This window comes from Dreissena polymorpha, chromosome 11 (assembly GCF_020536995.1).
Source record: "Dreissena polymorpha isolate Duluth1 chromosome 11, UMN_Dpol_1.0, whole genome shotgun sequence".
NCBI lineage: Eukaryota > Metazoa > Mollusca > Bivalvia > Myida > Dreissenidae > Dreissena > Dreissena polymorpha.
Genome location: NC_068365.1, coordinates 16069529 through 16085596, shown reverse-complemented (window position 1 = coordinate 16085596; position 16068 = coordinate 16069529).

The following is a 16068-nucleotide window of genomic DNA, read 5'->3' as shown; positions in this document are numbered from 1 at the left end:
TTCAACATACAATCGAACACTGGTTGAGTAATTTCGTTCTATTCATTAAAAATCGCTTAGATTCCATGTTTATGCGTGATACGGGCATACATGTCTGAGGATGTTCCGTGGTTCAAAAATAACTTTCGCGTGCACCCAATACACATATGCCAAATTTAAATATAAAATCGAGTTATGAAAACAAACTGATTAATTACCATATAGATCTTGTGGTGGAAAATACAAAAAGGAACAAAACGATCACAATTTAGTCCAAAACGTAAGTGAACCAAGTTATCATAGTCAACATTAAAAAACACCGCATTTCTTCTGAATGACTGGTTCTGACTGATCCCAGTAGATTAAGAATACGTGTGATTAATATATAATAATGGCACAATTCAAGTTAAGATTATGTTACGATTGCTGAACGTACGGAAACAGTTAAGAGTGCGCCCATATGTAAGACATAAGTACGAACACATATTTATTATATCAATTGTGACATGCAGTCGTTAAACAATTGTGACCGATATTTAGACCAGCCACGAGTTCCCTAAATCCCAAATACAAAAAATTCATACGAATGCTGATAAATTTATATTCGATTCGGGAACTATCTATAGGAACAAAAACATACTTTATTCACTAGAATTAGGTTAAAGTTGGCTCCTAGTACTAAATTGTTTCGATTCAAAACATGTTTTACGAACTTACAAAAGCTCATGATTTGAAGTTAACATACCAGAAAAAGTATCATTTTAATAAAAAAAGTTGACATATAAAACACATAGAGAACACATTTATTTCCCACACATCATCAAACTTGCACATAACATTGCACCCAATGATATAACGTCTGATACTGGGTCATATGGGGTTAAAAACTAGGTGAATAGGACAAAGAAAAGAAAAGCTTGTGAACACTCTATACGTCGCATTAGTATGCGCAATGTTCATTAAACTTGCTCAGACCATTATCAGTATTGATCAGTTAAGTTATTTGGGTCTGAGATGTGTATTTAGTTTGATTCAACGTTTTGGTTAAATTAAGTATGATGTCTATAAGTGAATGATTCTGTCTGTTACATTTTAGCTTATTTTGCAAAATACTTATGATGATTATTATGAACTAATATTTTTTTTTTTTAATTAATAGCAGTATCCTAATAGTGTTTAATTAGAAGAAATAGAGGATATTTGTTCATGTCAGTGTAAGATCGTTTGTTATTTCACTCGTGATCAAAGGAAAATAATAATTTCACTCGTGGCGCATAACAAGAAAATTTGTTGGATTCGGTGGAATGTCGATTTTAATTTACTCGTGATCATAGAAAATATGTATACTATTATTTATGATAATCTAAAAAGAGAAAAAGGATTTCCGAAAATGTGTTATTTTCACCGGTGAAAATAACAATTTGTTTATTTTCACTGCTGTTATTTCACTGCAGAAATGTCATATTTTATCATTAGGTATAAAATAAATATATACCATTTTGCATTTTTTAGTTCTTTGCGTGGTCCCATAGGTCAACTAAATTGCGTTAAATCAACGTTTTTTTACCGTTTACCGGATGAAAAACCTAATGTCTGTTTCGGATGAGCAAAGAATGTCAACTCAAATAGATGATAGCTGGTTCTGTAGCTTGCAACCGAGTGTCGAGTATTCAAAGTCGCATATATATAGGCATAGTGGCAGTGATATAGTCGGTTCATGTATCGCTTGTCCTTGACGAATCGCGTGAAACTAACTAAGCCTGGAAGATATGATGCGTATTTCTAAGGTTATAATTGTTGCCTCATTGTTTGTACATCATGCGTTCATCATGTTCTTAAGCATTTATAGGCGCTTTGTAATACGTCTGCGCGAGATGTGGTAGACTGTTTTTTTTTATTGAACTCAAAATAACAAAGTCGACTATGTTTTGTTTATTTGAAACGAAAATATGAAATAGGAATATATAGCAAATAAGGTATTTATTTTATATAAAATGAAATCCGTTTTGACCGTCGTCATGAAACTGGTTTTGGCGTTTAGTTCCGGTAGTCATTGTTGTTTTCTAGAAAATTTGTCCACATGTTGAAACATGCTCGATCGAAGCGAAGGACTGAAACTGCAATACTCTTATTGAATCCTATAACTGTTTGTTAACTGTTAACACAGTCCCAGAAATGTGAACATCATTAATTTGAAATATAAAAAGTCAAAGGAAAATATTGAGAACGGAACATTATGTCCATATCTCTTTGCTGCAGTGACACGTACCAAAACATTGTATTTAAATATATGCTGAGGAAAGTAACAAGCAAAATACACTTTAGGTCTAATGCAACATTACAAAAGAGGAGCTTGCTTGTTTGAAAACTACCTTATGGTCTCATTAAAATATAAATACAAATCGCATGAAAATACCTTAACATTGACATAATTATTTCAAATGTTAAATTGACTTAACCGTAAGAAATAATTGAAGCGGAACACACTTTCTGTACGAAAAACAACTTGGTAAAGAAGTTCCCATGAAGAATCCCTCACAGACGTAAAGATATTGTTGCAAATAGATTTTGAAGTTTTTTGTCATTAATCATCCTTACCAAAGTGTTTAATTACTTGAGTATAATAAACATTTTTTTTAATTGGCCTACCATTTGGTTGTTGGGGTTGTTGGGGTTGTTCTCTAACAATCCCAGTTCCTTTTCCTGAAAATACAAGTTCATTTTTGAAATGATTACAACGCTCCCAGATCGAACCCGGGACATCATGAGCCCGAATTTACCGAAAAAACTTCGAATCAAGAAAGATTTTTCGTGAAATTTGAATATTCAAAAATTGATTTACTGTTGAGTCAAAATTACCATTCACTTCCGCTTGTGACATCATTTGTCATGTAGAACATTATGTTAGGTACATAATCAACATTGGTAGCATGTATATATATTCAAATGCTGGACGCATTTTCCTTGTTTCTAAGTCTATTCTTTATTCTACAGTCTAAGAATCGGTTGGTGAATACGGGCCCTTATTGCTAGGCGGTGTTAACCAATTTATTCAACCTAAATCTTATTAACGCTCAATATAGTTTTGATAAAGTTTTTTTTTCATGACCGCTGCTCCCACGCGAAGCTTAGACTTATAAAAAGAAAAAAACCATGTTGTTGTATGTGTTATAATTTGTTAAACGAAAAAGCAATACAAAGGGAAAATAACTCCGCAAGAAATACAATAAGGATTATAATTCGGGTAAACAGTGTTATAAATTCGATTCCCTTTGTAACTTTTGTTAATATAACGAAAGACGAACACACCTTTAATAAGAAAGGTATTACAGATGACCCGCTTCATGTGTAAACAAGTTTTACGACATACGCATCAAGCGTAGCTCCATTACTACTTAATAAATGCGCCGACTGGAGCTACGATGGCCGTATAAATCATAAGACCCATTTTCGCGTGACGCGGATCCAATAATGAAGTTAAAGTATTCATTAAGCGGAATAACTCTGAATACGAAAAATAGTATAATAATTAACTACTACGGACTCCATGTAAGAAGATTGAAAGTGGTTACGTTTAAGACTTAAAAGTCTCCGTACAAGTGTAATAATTCTGGTGAACTGCTTGATTAAAAAAGTTAATAGCACTGACAACCATCGATTCGCACATGCAGTGTGTAGTCGACGTATGTGAGTTGTGCGCCGGATAATTAAAATTATAAAACGAGGACAATTTACAAAGGGAATTAAGTCTAACAATAATTAAATTGTTGTTGCGGTTGTTATTATTCTTGACAGTTGCTCTACGTCTATGAATCAATCTCTGTATAAAGTTTGAAGTCAAGCAAATAGGCATTTTTTAATGACCGGACGTGAACAACTAACAAAATTATTATTGTTATTATTATTATTGTTATAATTATTATTATTATTATTATTATTATTATTATTATTATTATTATTATTATTATTATTATTATCAATACTATGTGTTATAAAACAAGACGTTGGTCCATAAAGCAATTTGTCCTGACATTCCGTTTTTGTCTCGACTCTCTCCTTGTCACAAAAAGATACATTTTTTATGATAAAATTGACATTGGACCCCTAAACGTGACCTTTCTTCCGTAAAGAATGGCATCGGGTCTAAGATAAAATAAGGAGAGAGGATAGAAGGAGAAGTATAGGAATAATACGAAAAAGAAGGAGAACATATTGCTATTGTGAAGATGATTACGTCTATGACGGTGAGGACGATGGGGAAGACGAGGATGATGGAAGTTATGATGAAAATGTTTTCGATAATGATGATGACGATGGTGATGATGATAAGGAGGAGAAGGAGGAGGATGAGATTGAGGAGGAGGAGGAAGAAGACGACGAGCACGACGACGATGAAAATAATGGTGATCATGCCGCTGCTGCTGCTGATGATGATGACGATGGTGATGATGTGTGTGATGGTAATGGTGATGATGGTGATGATGATGATGATGATGATGATGATGACGATGATGATGATGATGATGATGATGATGATGATGATGATAACAACGACGACGACGACGATGACTACGACGACGACGACGATGATGATTGTAGTTGTGGAAGTTTTGGTTCCGGTGAAGAGGGCAGGGGCCGTGGTCGTTAAATTTAAGAATAGTTTATGCTTTCGGATGGTTTATAGAGAAATATCATTGAATTAAACTGATATTTCACTGTTTCAAACGGCGAAAAATAAAAGTGAAAAGTATCAATAATTTTCATTGTTTTACCGGATTTATTTTAAGATATCTTTGGTTTCTCAATTTTGACCCACAATTTTACAAAGGGCGATTACTCTGCTGTGAATGTTTATACGGATAGAGTGCGTTTCACTAAGCTGCGTACGCAAATAATTTCCGTAAATATTTGCGTACGCAAATCTTGTTCTCAAAAACGCGTTTCACTAAACAGCGTAAATTAACGCAGTGCGTAAATTATGTCGTAAATTTACGCCAGATATGTACTTCGCGTAAATCAGAAAAATTGGCGTAACCTCCCGTTGTAAAGAGGCTGAGTAACCTGCGTATTAGGGAAAGCGTACCCTTCCGTCGTTTTAGCATTGTGTGTTGTTGATGTTGTACTGAGATTCTTAATTCTCATTTGAAAATATTTCAGCTAATATGTATATATCTGGTTTCGATTTTGTGAGGGCTATACTGTAGCCTGATGATCACATTGTGATATCGTAATTCTCACAAAAATCTATTCCAGATATTTGGTAGTGGTATTCAGTATATGGACCATTATACACTTATTTCATGGATGCGCGGTGAACAGTCAAAAGACTGTTCACCAAGCATCCATGAAATAAGTGTTTTATTACCTGATCAAATTTCCAACATAGAAATAACAGCAAACTAAATTTGTATTTACATACAACAGTTATAAATAAAATAAATAATTTTGACTGTTTAACTGTAAAATGACGTCATTTTTTCGACGAAATGACGTCATTATTCCAGCGGGCAACAGTTCAAACTGTTGACCGGTCAACAGTTCGATATTCACCGGTTACAGTATAAAACATTGCAAATTTCTTTTTCGACGAGGAAAAAGCAAAAAATAATTAATGATCATTTATATAAGACATCAGGTAATAAATATTGCTATTCATCATGTTTCATTGTAAATTGAATCTACTCCAGCTTATATGTAGATGTGTGGTTTCAATTATGTGAGGGCTATACTGTAGCCTAATGATCACAGTGTGATATCGTAATTCTCACAAAAATCTATTCCAGACATTTGATAGTGTTGTTCTGGGTTATAATGTGTGTGTGTGTTGTTCAGATTTTATTTACAGGTGCCACGCCCCTTCACGGATTCATTTTAGCTGGACCTTTTTGGGTTATAATTAGACACGATACAGGTTACATGAATATTAGTCTTTGACTGTTTTGTCCCTAATTTCCTACATGTATATTTATCCTGATTACCTATTTACCGGGGTTGTAGTTAGTCGAGATGTGTGTAGATAGTTTGAGTTTTATTTAGTACGTCATTGGAGAACGAGTGGCACGGGCAAAAAAATTGGCTCAGCTGTAAGCATCAGCTGCACTGTCCAAACTGTAAAAATATCCGCCATTCCATGTCGGTGAAATGGGGCTTTGTTTGAATGTTAATGCTTTACGCACAAGCTATTGTTGCGTTACTGGATCACGGAGACCCAGGCGTTGAATTTTGACTTCATGTAGCACATTAATGCTACACGCTCAACCAATATGCCTTTGAATTTAAGTTGGAAAGCAATTTAGTCCTTATTCGGCTATATAAGAGTGGAGGGTCAACTTGAAAAACAACTATTCCAGGTCAAATCATCTGAATTCATGCATTTAATGCACTTATAATCTTCTCTTTTGCTAAGAAATGACAAAAAATCAGCTTTCCCACTCATATTTTGCACTTGCGGATGATATTTCATTTTTACCTCAAGTTAGTTTAGGTCACAATATACCAAAAGATTTTCTTAACAAATTCAATGTAAAATCAACAACTGCAATGAAAAAAAGAATCAAACTTTTGCGCGTAGATACCCCCATACCCATACCTTTTCTTAAAGAGCATGCCAAGCCGAATGGATTTAAACAAAAAAAAGATAGGTCATGCAGTATGTAAGAAAAAACTCGACGCGAATCAACGGTCACTGTTTTAAGGTCACCTTTTTACCGGCTGATCTCCAGTTGATGAGGGTTTCCCGCAATCTGTCAAAATCTCATGTAGTCTCCAACCGAGAAGCAACACACTAAATGTTTAGTATACAACAATGTTTTCCCTACCACATGCACACAGAAATATTCCAAAATAAAGTCATGGCAAGTGCCCATACAGAGAATTGTGTCTTCAAATAAATGACGTTCCATTTTTAGAGGGTATAGCATTGAACAACAAAATGATTTAGTTTATTGTAACCTTACAGGAGAAATATATTTTGATTAAAATGTGTTTTTCTTGAAGAGTATTATCTGCCTATTCATATTGCACCAGTTTATTAAGTTTGACTGGATTATCTGTCCATTTGGCCATTTTATATCATATTTTTCACACGCTGGTGTTTTCCTCCGAAGAAGGCGATTTTAGGCCTGTTAAAGCTTAAATGTCCCTTTAAAATTTAAAGCTGTTGTGTTCAATATCTGCAACAAAATACCAAAACAAACCAAATGGATAGGCACGTGGGGCTTATGCGGGGTGGGGAAAGAATTAATTTGTTAGGTATTTTCACTCAATTTTGATAATGTCATTTTAGTGTTTTTTTTTAAATCACCCCAAAAATGTCAATTTCAAAGGAAAAAAAAATAAATCCAATTTCATCCAAATCAATAAACAAATTAGTAAAAATGAGAGATCAAAGATACTTGGAAGTGTAGAAATTAATAAGCTTCCAATAACTTGTTATTGCACAACATTAAAAGTGTGAAATCTTGAAAGCGCCTTGTCGCTTGGAGTCCCTTTATTTACCAGCCGCCAATGATATATTCAAGCATATGATGTGGTGGGTGCCTTTAAACTGCAGTGGATGGTCAATATGCACTGCCAGCTCTCATTGAGAGGTTCAAGAGAATACAAAATTTCATATTTTGGGCACAAAATAATTACTTTTGACTATTTTTATGGTGGCAATCAGGTCAAAATGGAGGTTCATAACCGAGCGAAAGAAAAAAATGCTCATGTTGGGGGTTAGACTGGAAGAAAAGGTTAAAATGAATAAGATACATATATGTAGGCAAGCATTAAAAGCTTAGCAATGGGGTTCTATGTACTAACAGGGGCAGAAAAGGAGCTCAGATCAATGTAGGCTTCCTGAAAGGGGTTTCTAGTACTTCTTCTAGGGACACAGCTTCACGCAAAATTCTCAACACAACAAATATCATCGATCCATGTCACCTGTGTATGCAAAGACACGCGAATAAGGTCAATACTTCCCTTATATCACTGAATGAGAGAAGCATGTACCAAATAAAAAACAAAACTGGTTGCTGAAAGTGCCAAATTTTGGCAAAAAGATCCCTCTAAGGTAAATGATGAAGGGGACACTTGCTACAACAATCCTATGTTTCAGTCCGACGCGACATCCTTTCAAGCCAGAACATTAACAGTAAGCATATTGTGAGAACACAATACCAAACACAAGCCATTTGTAGGGTTATAAGTAGCAAATCAACTCAGCTGTACTGCATACATGCTCAGGAACAAGGAAAAACCTGTTAAGTGTCAACTTCCGCTGCCAGCAAAGCACGAGCTTTACGTGGCGGGACGCATAACTATATATTCAAACTGAACGGAGAATTGCACAACGGCAAGGGTTTGAGTGACCACAAACCTGATTATGGCAGTATTTTACACCTTAAACATCATAACTATGCTTATTTGCTTGTGTGCATGATAATAATTTAGTATTATTACCTGTTTTGCCATCAATAACCCTTATGCAGTGACCCTCGGCTTAGTCGCAGACATTCCTCTACATGAACAAGTCAAAATACTGAATTGAAATTGATATAAAATGAAAACAACACATGTATTTATGTATTTTAAGTGTATTTCTATGAATAATATGAAGTGATAAAGCTTGTTATATTCATGATTGTACTAAATATGAAGGCTGGCTCAGCTAAGCATCTGCTGCACTGTCCAAACTGTAAAAATATCCGCCATTCCATGTCGGTGAAATGGGGCTCTGTTTGAATGTTAATGCTTTGCGCACAAGCTATTATTGCGTTACTGGATCACGGAGACCCAGGCGTTGAATTCTGACTTCATGTAGCACATTAATGCTACACGGTCAACCGATATGCCTTTGAATTTAAGTTGGAAAGCAATTAAGCCCTTATTCGGCTATATAAGGGTGGAGGGTCAACTTGAAAAACAACTATTTCATGTCAAATCATCTGAATTCATGCATTTAATGCACTTATAATCTTCTCTTTTGCTAAGAAATGACCAAAAATCAGCTTTCTCAGTCATATTTTGCACTTGCAGATGATATGTCATTTTTACCTAAAGTTAGTTTAACGGAGAAATATATTCTGATTAAAATGTGTTTTTCTTGCATAGTATTATCTTCCTATGCATATTGCACCAATATATTAAGTTTGGCGGGATAATCTGTCCATTTGGCCATTTTATATCATATTTTTCACACGCTGGTGTTTTCCGTCCGAAGAAGGCGATTTTAGGCCTGTTAAAGCTTAAATGTCCCTTTAAGATTTAAAGATGTTGTGTTCAATAACTGCAACAAAATACCAACCAAAACAAACCAAATGGATAGGCACGTGGGGCTTATGCGGGGTGGGGAAAGAATGAATTTGTTATATATTTTCACTCTAAACAATTTTGATAATGTCTTTTTATTGTGTTTTTTTAAATCACCCCAAAAATGTCAATTTCAAAGCAAAACAATAATCCAATTTCATCCAAAACAATAAACAAATTAGTAAAAAAGAGAGATCAAAGATACTTTGAAGTGTAGAAATCAATAAGCTTCCAATAACCTGTTGTTGCGCAACAATCAAAGTGTGAAATCTTGAAAGCGCCTTGTCGCTCGGAGCCCCTTTATTTACCAGCCGCCGATGATATATTCTAGCATATAATGTCGTGGGTGCCTTTAAACTGCAGCAGATGGTCAATATGCACTGCCAGCTCTCATTTAGAGGTTCAAGAGAACACAAAATTTCATATTTTGGGCACAAAATAAGTACTTTTGACTATTTGTATGGTGGCAATCAGGTCAATATGGAAGTTCATAACCGAGCGAAAGAAAAAAATGCTCATGTTGGGGGTTTAGACTGGAAGGAAAGGTTAAAATGAACAAGATACATATATGTAGGCAAGCATTATAAGCTTAGCAATGAGGTTCCATGTACTAACAGGGGCAGAAAAGGAGCTCAGATCAATGAAGGCTTCCTGAAATGGGTTTCTAGTACTTCTTCTAGGGACACAGCTTCACGCAGAATTCTCAACACAACAAATATCATCGATCCATGTCACCTTTGTATGCAAAGACACGCGAATAAGGCCAATACTTCCCTTATATCACTGAATGAGAGAAGCATGTAACAAAAAAAAAAAACTGGTTGCTGAAAGCGCCAAATGTTGGCAAAAAGATCCCTCTATGGTAAATGATGAAGGGGACACTTGCTACAACAATCCTATGTTTAAGTCCGACGCGACATCCTTTCAAGCCGGGACCATGACTGTAAGCATATTGTGAGAAAACAATACCAAACACAAGCCATTTGTAGGGTTACAAGTAGCAAATCAACTCAGCTGTACTGCATACATGCTCAGGAACAAGGATAAACTTGTTAAGTGCCAACTTCCGCTGCCAGCAAAACACGAGCTTTACGTGTCGGGACGCGGAACTATAGATTCAAACTGCACGGAGAATTGCACAACGGCAAGGGTTTGAGTGACTACAAACCTGATTATGGCAGTATTTCATTCCTTAAGCATCATTAATATGCTTATTTGCCTGTGTGCACGATAATAATTTAGTATTATTACCTGTTTTGCCATCAATAACCCTTATGCAATGGCCCTCGGCTTAGTCGCAGACATTCCTCTACCTGAAAAAGTGAAAATACTGAATTGAAATAGATATACAATGAAAAAAACACATGCATTTATGTATTTTAAGTGTATTTCTATGAATAATATGAAGTGATAAAGCTTGTTATATTCATGATTGTACTAAATAGCATCTGCTGCACTGTCCAAACTGTAAAAATATCCGCCATTCCATGTCGGTGAAATGGGGCTCTGTTTGAATGTTAATGCTTTTCGCACAAGCTATTGTTGCGTTACTGGATCACAGAGACCCAGGCGTTGAAATCTGACTTCATGTAGCACATTAATGATACACGGTCAACCAATATGCCTTTGAATTTAAGTTGGAAAGCAATTTAGCCCTTATTCGGCTATATAAGGGTGGAGGGTCAACTTGAAAAACAACTATTTCATGTCAAATCATCAGGAAAGTCGGCATCCTGTGTTTAAATTGAACCACTAATCGTATTTAGTTTGTATATTTTTCCAATCCGTAAAGTGGTCTATGCTAGACATGTGTAACGCGCCAGCCGTCTATTTTTAGACGTCTTGCAAGGTGACCACGTGGTCTTACTGCTGGAAAACCACCCTTGTCTGCATTCGAGCTCGCGTGATTATTGGTGCGGAGAAGTTTAAGTGCACTAGCTGACCTGAATGTTTACAATGTTTGCGTCGCTGTTCAAAATGTAAACAGAGTACGAGAAATCGGGGTTTAAAAGCAAGTCCGTCTGTGGCGTAGCTTGAGCAGCGCGGATTGGGTAGTGTTTTGTTTTGGATTGGTGTAATGGATATGGTGAAATTATTGTTTTATTGCAATTAATATTTAATTGTTGCATTGAATTTTGAAATAAATTAATAGACGTATTTTTTATTGTGCATGCTGTGTTTCTTACTTTTTTTTGTGTACTGTGATGCATTAGAAATGAGTAGCCGAAATATGTCTCCGGGTCTTGTACGGGTAAATTTCGCCCCCCCCCCACAAACGATGATGTTGATCTCCGGAATAGGTCCCAAATTGGCGCGGGTCATTGTCCAACTTAGACAAGGGTCAGGTAACTTAGATCTGGATTCCTTGGAGGTACTTATTGGGCGGCCCCTAAGTGACAGGGAGTTAGACCAGCTGGATTTTGCAGAAAATCCAATGCTTGCAGCGGCGTCCCAAGCAAGTGGATCGGAAGAAGAACACCCAAGTAGGTCCAGGGCCCCAGGGCCAATGTTTGTAAGCAGACCAGATGAAGGCAGAGCTAGCCTCTCAGATATCAGATTAAGAGGCGGACATCACTCGATGGGAGGAGTTCCCGGGGATATGGAGCGATTATCTTCCCCAGTTTGCAAAGCCTTTGTTCCCCAAACGTCTGTTGTTTCAGTCAGATCCTGTGGTGGTGACAGGCATGCCGATACCGTCTGATGTTGCATCAAGCGTCCCCGCCCCGCCTCAGTCGTTAGGTTTGCCCCAGATGAGGGCTGGTAGGGCAATCAAGCGACCTAGGCAAAGTAGCCTTTGTCGCTCGGTTACTGCAGAGGCCTCCTCCATGGCCCCTTCAGCGCATAGCCCCTGGCGCGCGGCAGATTAAAACGTGCCAGTACAATTTAGAGAGACGTCTGCAGAATATTAGGGACACTTTCGGGCCCCAAGAAGCCCTCCTTCTCCTATAATGCGTCCTTTTCCAACCCATTTCACCATGCCTAACAGCCGAACTGTTGTAAGTGGCTTCCCAATGCCAAACAACTTACCCGTTGAGAGTAGTGTTCCCGTGCAAAGCACCCTACCGGTGGTAGGTAATCTCATAGTAGCCAGCAATTTACCTATAGTAGGTAATAACCTTGCACCCAACAATCCACCTGTTGCAGGTAACCTTACCCTACCCAGCTGTGTACCCGTTGAGACAAGCCCTCCAGTCCCAATAAACCCCCCAACCCAGTGGGATCGGGATGTTTCGACCAAGCTGCCAAAGAGCCTGCTATTTGATGGGTGCAGCAATTGGTTGTTGTTTAAGAGGAAGTTTGAGCATTACGCCAGAATGCAAGATTGGTCTTACGAAGAATGCGGTGATTGTCTTGGTTGGTGTTTAACTGGTAAGGCGATGGACTTTTATGCATTACTGACCGAAGGAAGGGAGACTTTACCTTACGCCGAGCTTATGCAGCGGCTTCAGGAGCGCTTTGGTGCTAGGGAGCTCCCAGCCACCGCGCAGGGTCGTTTTCAGGATGTCCAACAAGAAAGAGGCGAGTCCCTGGACGATTGGTCCGATCGGGTGCTGACGCTGGCAACAACGGCATTTCGTGTTCTGCCCTATGCGTACGCCACTGAGCAGGCAGTGACGAAGTTTTATCACGGTTTGCTTGACAAGGAGGCCGGCAAGCATGTAAGCCTGCAGTTACCCACATCGATGGGAGATGCGATGAACATGATGAAGATATATAGCCATGTTCAGTTGGCTTGCGCCGCGGCTCCAATGGATAGCCAAAATGGTGAGCGAGAAGAGTGAGGTGTGTTTAAGAGTTGAGAAGAGCACCTTCTCCAGGTACGGTAAGTTGGTCGGCGGTCGACAAATTGACCCAGGTGGTCGATCGAATACTATGTTCTGTGGAGCGATTGTCGAACTCTTGTGGAAGCCAGGACGATGATTCCCGCGTCAGACAACCGGTTCAGGTGTTCCGTTCCGATGGAGGCGAGAGATTGTATGGCGAGTATGCGGCCGAAGGTTCCAATGAAGACGGCACCCAGAACCTGGGGTTCAACAAGCAACGCCAGGTTAGGTGTCCCGAGGATACGGGTTGCGGCGGTCCACGTGGGCATCGGAACCAACATGCCTACGAGAGGGGATCCGGCCCAAATGCTTATCATGGGAGAGTCTGGGAACCTGCAAAACAACGGGTATCGTAGTGGATACCCAAATTCAAATGTCCGCCCCGAGGTATCGAAGCGAGGCAGGTATGGTTCAAATTGGGGCGAGTATCCCGTAATGGCAAGGCGGGGCATATCGTGTTTGTTTGGTAATTTGGAGCATTTCCGGTGTGGTTGCCGTGTGGGCGCCGGGTCCGTGGCCAACAATGAATCGATACCGCTGTCAGTTACCGAGGCGGCTGAGCAGCAGAGTAGACCGGAAGTAGGTCGCGTCAACCAGTTGGGTTCAGCTGCGCAGTTTTGTTTAAAGGTTCAGGTTGGTGACGTAATGGTTGATGCAGTGATTGATTCGGCAGCAGAGGTAAGCCATGAAGCAGCCACCTACCAAGCAGCGTGATATCAAGCTGTTGATGACAGGAAGGGATGCCTCGATGCATGGTTTTGTCGTAGGCCCAGTTAAGTTAAAGATTGGTAACTACTGGTATCAGCAGCATTTGTATGTAGCTCCGACAGATGTCGATATGCTACTTGGTTTCGACATTTTGATGAATCCGGAGAGGGCCATCATCAATATGGCAGAGGCCACTATTATTTTTGATGGGCAGGTTTTGAGCCTCGAGTGGGGAAGCCTACAGCATACCGACCACGTGCATGACGCAGTTCCGTTTGCGTTGCTGACAGCTTCAGAAGTCGTCCGGGATCCACAGATGGTCAACGATGAGAGCACTGAGCGGGACCATGGGGGTTCTAGTTATGTCGGTACGTTTCGCGTGCAGCGGGTGGCGGTCTAGTCTGGAGTTAGGGCCACCCCGACCGCCGGACATGCAGGTCCGGCTGGCGTCACCGCGGAAGACAGCCGGGAAAAAGTGTCCAGTTGTGGTGTCACCGCGGCAGACCGTCGGAAAAGGGCTTCCGGTTATGGCGTAACATCGGAAGACCGCTGGAACAGTGCGTGCGATTACCGAGTCTCCACTAGTAACATCAAGCTGCCGACCGTTCAAGAAGTTGTCCGTCACATTGGGATGTGCACCGACGAGAGCACTGAAGGAGGCAACGATGAGACTGTAGGCGTCGATGATGCGGTTCCGTTGGCGCTACCAACAGTTCGCGAAGTTGTCCGTCACATTGGGGTGTGAACCGACATAAGCACTGAATGAGGCAACGTTGAGACTGGCGGCGGCAGAGAAGACGAGTTCACCGAAGGCATCGATGATGCGGTTACGTTGCAGCTACCAACAGTTTGCGAAGTTGTTCGTTACATTGGGTGTGCACCGACATGAGCAATGTACGGGGCAACGGTGAGACTGGTGGCGTCGGTGACGGTGAAGCTACAGCGGAGGGAGAAAACAGTTGCAAGCCGTATCCAGTCCAGCAGGAATCTTCCAGATTTGTTTATTTTATTTTTATATTTGTTATGCTTGGCTTCGTCATCGTTGTTGCGGAGTATTGACTTTCCCATTTCCTTTCAGTATGGACACTAGCTTTGAGATAAATGAGATTCTGCTTCTAAATGATGTGGATGGGTTGGGCCCTCGATCTAACCCAAGTTGGGCGGCACAGGAGTTGTCCAGTTCAGTTTTCAGAGCACGTTAGAAGAGTCGTCTTGCTATGGGAACTCTGTCAGCACAGTCCTAACAGAGTTGCCCAAGAGACCTGTCGGCATAGTCCCATAGGAGTTGTCCAGTTTTCGGAGCACGTTAGACGAGTCGTCTAGCTACGGGAACTCTGTCGGCACAGTCTTAACAGGGTTGCCCAAAGAGACCTGTCGGCATAGTCCCACAGGAGTTGTCCAGTTTTCAGAGCACGTTAGAAGAGTCGTCTAGCTACGGGAACTCTGTCGGCACAGTCCTTACAGGGTTGCCCAAAGAGACCTGTCGGCATAGTCCCACAGGAGTTTTCCAGTTTTCGGAGCACGTCAGCAGAATCGTCTAGCTACGGGAACTCTGTCGTCATAGTCCTAACAGGGTTGCCCAAGAGACCTGTCAGCATAGTCCCACAGGAGTTGTCCAGTTTTCGGAGCACGTCAGAAGAGTCGTCTAGCTACGGGAACTCTGTCGGCATAGTCCTAACAGGGTTGCCCAAGAGACATGTCGGCATAGTCCCACAGGAGTTGTCCAGTCGCCGGTTTCCCTCTGGTAACACCCAGAGGAACCAGTTTAGTCATGGCGACTCCTCGGTAAACCGTCAGAGCGGTGCGTGCGATTACGGAGTCGCCGCGTGTGTACGCCGGAAGATCTCGGAGGATGGACTCGGGGACCTTTCAGGCGTGGCTCTGAAGGGTGGCGACCCTCAAGTTCTCGCCGTTGGGAGCGGTCCCAGCGGTGGAAATTAGGTAAGTGTCTAAGCGAGCGTGGGAGCCTGAAGTAATTATCTAGTTAAAGGGTGGGGATGGGTACCTTTAATAGTTCTCTGTTTTTCTTGTTTTATTATGCCCCCCTTCGAAGAAGAGGGGTAATTTTGCTTTGCACATGTCGGTCGGTCTGTCGGTCGGTCCGTCCACCAGGTGGTTTCCGTATGATAACTCAAGAACGCTTGGGCCTAGGATCATGAAACTTCATGGGTACATTGATCATGACTCGCAGATGACCCCTATTGATTTTGAGGCCACTAGGTCAAAGTTCAAGGTAACGGTGACCCGAAATAGTAAAATGGTTTTT